General features: G+C 27.3%; 1 long non-coding RNA gene across 1 annotated transcript; it reads right to left on the bottom strand.

Annotated features, from left to right (window-relative positions):
* Positions 1–2,683: 2,683 nt before the first annotated feature.
* Positions 2,684–3,900, bottom strand: LOC112691684. The gene is made up of 4 exons (XR_003149335.1): positions 3,764–3,900; positions 3,563–3,697; positions 3,338–3,496; positions 2,684–3,068 (listed from the first exon to the last, which is right to left on the bottom strand). It is a non-coding gene; the product is annotated as an uncharacterized LOC112691684 (long non-coding RNA).
* Between the last annotated feature and the right edge of the window lie 3,076 nt (positions 3,901–6,976).

Below are 6,976 nucleotides of genomic sequence, written 5' to 3'. Positions count from 1 at the left end.
ATTAAAAGCATAGTATCGTCTGATAGTGAAAGTTGTATTTTATCACAACTACACAACGTGTGGTCCAATCATAAAGGTTAAAACGTTCGAGTGATAACAATTGACATCCGTTCGTGTGCTATTGTCGGCGAGCGCAATTATGCCTTGCTTACCAGCTACTAAATTTAATTTACTTGGTGTGTTCCAAGACGCAGTCGAATTATCATAGAACTGACACTATTTATTGGTATTGAAGAGTCCGTCTAGAAAAATCCGTCGCATAAACGAAAATTGTGTGTTTGGGTCGATCTTCTAGCCGCGAGGGAAAAATAATTATAATCAGTTAAAACATTTTTTCAGTTGACTCGTATTCGTTCGTTCGATTCCATGAAAACCGTGTAAACATCATTCATCGTCGGTAATAATATAATATGTCAAACGTTAAGCGAATACGTACGTTTCAAACACGATAACAATCCGTTCGGGTGTAGACGTTTGATAGTATTATGCCTTTTAGGAACACTTTACAGTTGAACGCACTGAAAGTCGCGTTACATGTAATATACGCTTTAAAAATAACACGAAATTCAAACACACGATGTATTTGTTAATTTGTTTACAATACGTTACTTCGGTAACATGTTTTATAGACCTAGGTATTCAGATATTATAAACTAGCTGAAAGAATGAATTTGAAACAGCTTGTAAACATTCGAAATTTATTTATACTTTCCAGTCACGTTTTAAAATATTTACTGAGTGTATCACTTTTTAAAATATATACACATCAAAGAAACAAATGAGGTTTCAATTTTATATAATCTCCATCTTAACAGCATACTCATGAAACTAATTTTTATCGAGTGACAAAAAAAATATTCCCTCAAAATAAAAATTGTATTTACTTATACTAATATATTCTATGACAGAAGTGTTTCACTTCGCCCCAGTTGTTAAATGGAAAAAATGATAAGTAAAAATGTTAAAACTTAAGTGCTCGAAGTTATTTCGTCAATTAAAATTGACTTATAATTTCTAAAAGATCTTTCTTTTCTTCTCGGAAACCATGTCGCAAAAAATGTTCTCTAGTAAAATTGAATTATCATACATTTAAAGTTAATTTATAACCACATAAAATATACATTTATTTATCTCATATGAATATATAACTAATATGCTAGAATTCACTAAATAAGTAAAATTTGATATCTACTTGAATTTGATATGAACTATCAACCATTCAAACCAACATAAACGTGCACAGACGTTTATGTATAATATAAATATGCATGCAAGTACATAAAATTCTGGGATTTCGTTAAATGTAGGTAGTTGTTATCAATGATTTTAGAATTTCAAATAAGTAGTAATTATGACAGTTAGGGGAGGAAGACGGGAATTAATGTCCGGGCGTAAAATTGTAGAGGATAATTTTTGTAGTTTTTATAATCTGTTATTGAGTAGTTTGATATTTTTAAAAACTTTGTGGCTGATAATGTATTTAAAACTCAATAAGTAGGTATGTTTGTATGCTAATTATAAAAAAAAAAAAATCGTAAAGAAGGATATTTGATTCTTGGTCTATGATTGGGCATAATTTTAAGATTTTTTCCGCGTATAAAAGTTCCTAGTTCCGCCTCTGAAGATAGTAGGTAAGTGAGAAAACACGATGAAATATACGTGTAAGCTTAATGGATCTTACTTCTTTCCGTGAACATTGATACCGTGAATTTAGCAAAATAATGCACGTATGCAGGCCCGTATTTATATAATTTGCCGCCGGGGGCACTAATAAAAATGCTGCCCTAAAAATTTTTTTATACATACCTATACACTGTATAGGTACAGTATAGTACTGTATAGTATACAGGTTATATATAAAGCATATGCAGTATTCTGTTCCCGTTATATTCCATCCTTCCACATAACTCATTGTTATTTACCTAACTATTATAGAATATAGATTATAGTGTTGCTTGCGGGCCGTTCAATCGTAAAGATGATAATGTGATGGGATAATTCCAATAAAAATACTCAAATTAAGTTAGAATGTTTATAAAAATATTTCTAAGTACAAATTATTTAGAGCACCTCCTGGCGTGGAGGTGCTCGCTAAAACACGTCTTAAACACATTTGTATAATAGTCTGTTCGGGACTACCTTATATACTCCATTCTTATGGGATATTTGACCCGGAATTGATATAATATTCTAGACCCCCTTCGAAAAATATCTACTATCCAATTTTATAATATCTTATAATGACATATTGTTTTGGTTATTGCAAACATTGGTTGATGCAAATTTTATTACCTTGTAAAGGCAGGCCTGATATTTCGGTTTTTGCAACCATGCCAGTTATTTGCATGTGACTCTTCTGTAAGATTTGGATATTCACAAGGACATATATTATACATGTCCACCACGTAAATATCTTAGTGTTTTCACATATAGTGTAATTTGTAATTGCGTACGTAATAATACATATTATAATGTAAGCCCCAATGCTATTTATGTGGACCCCCTTATGTATTGGCAGTCGTAAGGACCTACATTTATGTATGGCCGAAACAATAGGTACATTAGAATTAGATTCAGATATTATGTAAAATTATATTTTTTTAAAAACATAAAACAATATTTTTATTAATTTATTTTATTAAATATAAAATATTAATACAATATTGTCTTGTAAAATGTCCATTTTTATTTTTTATATTTTCAAAATTAAATTTTTCTTCGTAATTGTGCTGACACAAAATGGTTTATAATATCTTCATAATTTAATTGTTTTGTAACTGATGATTCTATATTTAATATAGCTAAACTGTTTAATCTTTCTGATGTCATAGTAGATCTTAAGTAAGTCTTTACTTTACGAAATGTCGAAAACGACCGCTCGGTTGAACAATTTGATACTGGCGTACATAAAAACATGCTCAAAGCTATAGAAAGATAAGGGAAAATTGTTAAAACAAAATTATATGTTCTTTTAGAAGCTGAAAAATCTTCATTTCAATTTTGATTAAATCCATGTTTACATATATGGTCTCATTTGTTTATTTATATACCATAATGCCGGATCAGATCTGTAATACATTAGTATAATCATTTTATTAGTTTAATTTATCATTTTTATAGTAAATAATACCTATGCCCTAAATATACCTAATATTAAAATAAAAATAAAAATTGCGAAGCTATTTCAAAGAAATTAATAACATATTACAATTTTATATTAAATATGTAAAAATGGGATTTATACTGTCTAACCTCTAACTTATTTAAAATTTTAATAAAATATAAAATAACAACACATAGGTATTTTAAGAATTATTTTTATTTTGAATTTATTTACCCTGGTTTATCTATGGAATTTATTACAATTGTTTTGTCAATTTCTTAAGTAATACATATTCTCAGTATTATCATCAGTATTATGATAGGTTTAGCTTCTATTTGTGAACTATTGGACATTTTTACATCCACAATACTAATTGGTTGAATATTAGCATTACTAAAACAAATAAAAATAATAATAAAATTTAATAAACTTAAAGTATAGGTAGTATTTTGTAAGTACCATAATATATCACTAGAATTTAATCCAATTCTATTGTCAATTTCATCAGTACACTTATTCTTAATATCATCAAAAGTTATGTCATCTTTAGATTCTATTTGAGAACTTTCAGTCATTTTTTAGTTCCTAATTTTCCTATAAGTATAGATACATTAATTGTTAATTATAAAAATAAAAATATAATATAATTTAGCATCTCACTTTTAAACATTAAGTCAACTTTATTTGTGTTTTTGATCATTTTATTTAAATTAGCATCTTTTATTTTAGCAAGCTTTTTATATTTGTTACCATTTAGTTTTTTTTTTCGGTCCCATTATAACCAAATAACAAATTACCTATAACTTATAAGCAAAAAAAAAAAAAGTAAGTAATGAAATATAATTAAAAAGTAAAATATATAAAATATAAGTACGAGTAATATGAATTTTCATTTTGTATTGGTTTCTATAAGGTATAAAATTTAAATAATATATTGAATAGTGTTTGAAGTATGAAATATTTCATGTGAAATATTTCATTTTGAAATATTTCACAAAAACGTGAAACATTGTATTTTTTTTGAAAACAAATTATAATGATTGTTTTTTATCAATTATTAATAGTACAATCCATGAGTTCTTGGTATAATCATTGATATTAACAATATTAATGCAATGAGTGCCGTGGCTGACATTTTATACTATTTATACTATATTAGGGTCTTGTTTTCGGCTGTTTATAGCAAAAATTGGTTTTTCCCCAGGAATGGCTTATCGTCGACGACGATGCAAGGATGGTTCTATTATTGTGAATTGTGACTAAATATATTATATAAGTATAATATTTATTACACAGTTGACAGTCAATAATTTATTATCGCAATCATAATCTTAACGTTATAAACTTATAACTTATATATAGTTTCTAACTAGAAAAAATACGCATGGTTTATTATCATAAAATTATTATTATTATGGTGAATAGACGTCTGACGACAATAGTGTACCTATAGACATTTAATATTTATCATATAATCTTTTAATTTTTATAATAATTATTAGTGTACGAACATTACTCGACATAGTACGTTTTTTTATCAATTTAAAAATGTTGAATACTATTTTGAATGTATAATACCAAAAAAACCATCACTAATGAGTAGGTAATGGGTAATTAGTGATTGGTTTCAGTAGCATAAAATTATAAAAGTAAATTATGACAATTACATACATAAAAATAAAACTTATTTAAAAAAAAAAACAAAATTTATTAAAATACTGAAATATTTCAGACATTTGAAATATTTCATGAAATATTTCATTTTTTTAAATTTCATGACATTTTCAAACACTAATATTGAATATCTAGAACTATTTATTATAATTAAAATTTAAAATTTAAACATTTAATTTAATTTAATTTAAACATTTAAAATACCTAGGTACTCATATTTATAATTATATATTATTTTGTATATTAACAGAAATTTGAGTTACCTATACATTAATATTTATTATAAAAGTGCACAACTGTACTTTGCCTGACAGCTTGTCTTCAACATTGTGATGTAGGCTAGCCCTTATGTAACTTAGAATTGTTAAATGAATTATAAAAATATGGTACTTACTTATATTAGGTACAAAAAATATTATTTCACCAGTCACAGTTGTCACGAATAAAATTATAATTACAATTAAAATTAACAGTATTAGGTACCTACACTAAAGAGAAAGACCAAGACGTATTGTATTTTCACTATTCATAATATTTTATTTTATAATATACACAAATACAAAACACATAAAAATATTTCATAATTGCTAAAACAAGTCCCTACTCCCTACTCTAATATGTATAGTTACTTCCTATATCCTATATCTTATATACCTTCCTACATCTTACTCCTACCTACATCTAGGAAAGGAAATAATTATTAAGATATTGTTGTAATATTATCTGCTTTTGTTGACTTGTTACGGCGTGTCCTACGTGGCACGTTAAATACGTCCGATGCGTCCAATGCGATAATCCGTCGAGAAATAAAAACAAATATATATAAATTAATAAATATTTTATAAATTATAATATTATATTTTATAATTTATAAATAATACAACTGTCAAAAGTGTGCGGAAAATGCGATAATCCATTAACGGACGGATCGGACGCAAATTTGAAAAACAAAATTATTTGTTTTTGCCGTATGCGATAATGCGTTTAATATTAAATCAACATTTATCGGTGCTAAAATATAATATTGTATATTATTATAAATTGAGTATCTACTAGTGATGAACACAACTGACTGACGAGTGACGACTACGCACTACAAATAATCGACTATTTATAACTATTATTAACACTATTTGTACACTATTTATAATACAATAATATTTTATTATTGGATGGTTCGGTGTACGGACGTTTTTTCCGACCCATAACACACACTAACTGTCGTTAACATATGACAGTAAAACTAACTATTAAATCGCCTGTGATGGACTGACGAAAAATTGTTATTAAATCGTATACATCGCAATATCGTATTGACGGACGCACGTAGGACACGCTGTATCGGATTATCGCATTAAGGAATAAACGGATAAACGCATCGGACGCATCGCATTGACGGAAGACACGGTGTTATTGTTTGTACCGTTTGGAAACTAGTGCGCTAATAATAAATTGGTATTATCCACTATACAGTACTCCACGGAATATGTAGGTAATTGTTAGATATAAATAATAAATAATAATAATTTCGTGTTAGTCGTAATCCTAAAATAAAAATCACTAATCAGTATTCACATACGAAATTACAAATGTTTTGCAATGCATATTGTTTTGTTGTATTTTTATTTTAATTACTGAAAATTTTATATGCCATGTACTATGTACAACATACAAGCTAAAAATTATTTTGTCTAATATAGTAATAAAATATTATTGAAAATATATTAATACATATTCAATTTTCTATATACGTTTAACAAATTTGACAAATTATTTTTGCCGCTCTCAAAGAAGTGTCGCCGGGGGCAATTGTCCCTCCGAGCCCTCCCCTAAATACGGGCCTGCACGTATGCAGGCCCGGACCGGGAGAGTACTGGGATATAACAGGCGCGGATCCAGCCTACCTTAACGGGGGGCGGGGCGGATTATAAATAAGTATACATATTTAGATACCTACTGCTAAATACGAGTATATTATATTATATTATTATTAAATATATATATATATATATATATAAATAGTTATAAATGCAATAGTACATAATGCAATTCTTGATTATTTATAAATTTATAATGAATATTTTTTTTGGATGGTAAAGACGACTCACTTAAATCCATTGCAATTCGATTTTTATTTTCCTCAGTTGTTTGATTATCATTTTCCACAGTACTTGCACAAGTTGCACTTTTTTTTTTTTT

This window comes from Sipha flava, unplaced genomic scaffold (assembly GCF_003268045.1).
Source record: "Sipha flava isolate LNK unplaced genomic scaffold, YSA_version1 65_pilon_pilon, whole genome shotgun sequence".
Taxonomy (NCBI): domain Eukaryota; kingdom Metazoa; phylum Arthropoda; class Insecta; order Hemiptera; family Aphididae; genus Sipha; species Sipha flava.
The sequence above is the reverse complement of the archived record's forward strand: the minus strand, read 5'-3'. Positions and strand labels throughout refer to the sequence as shown.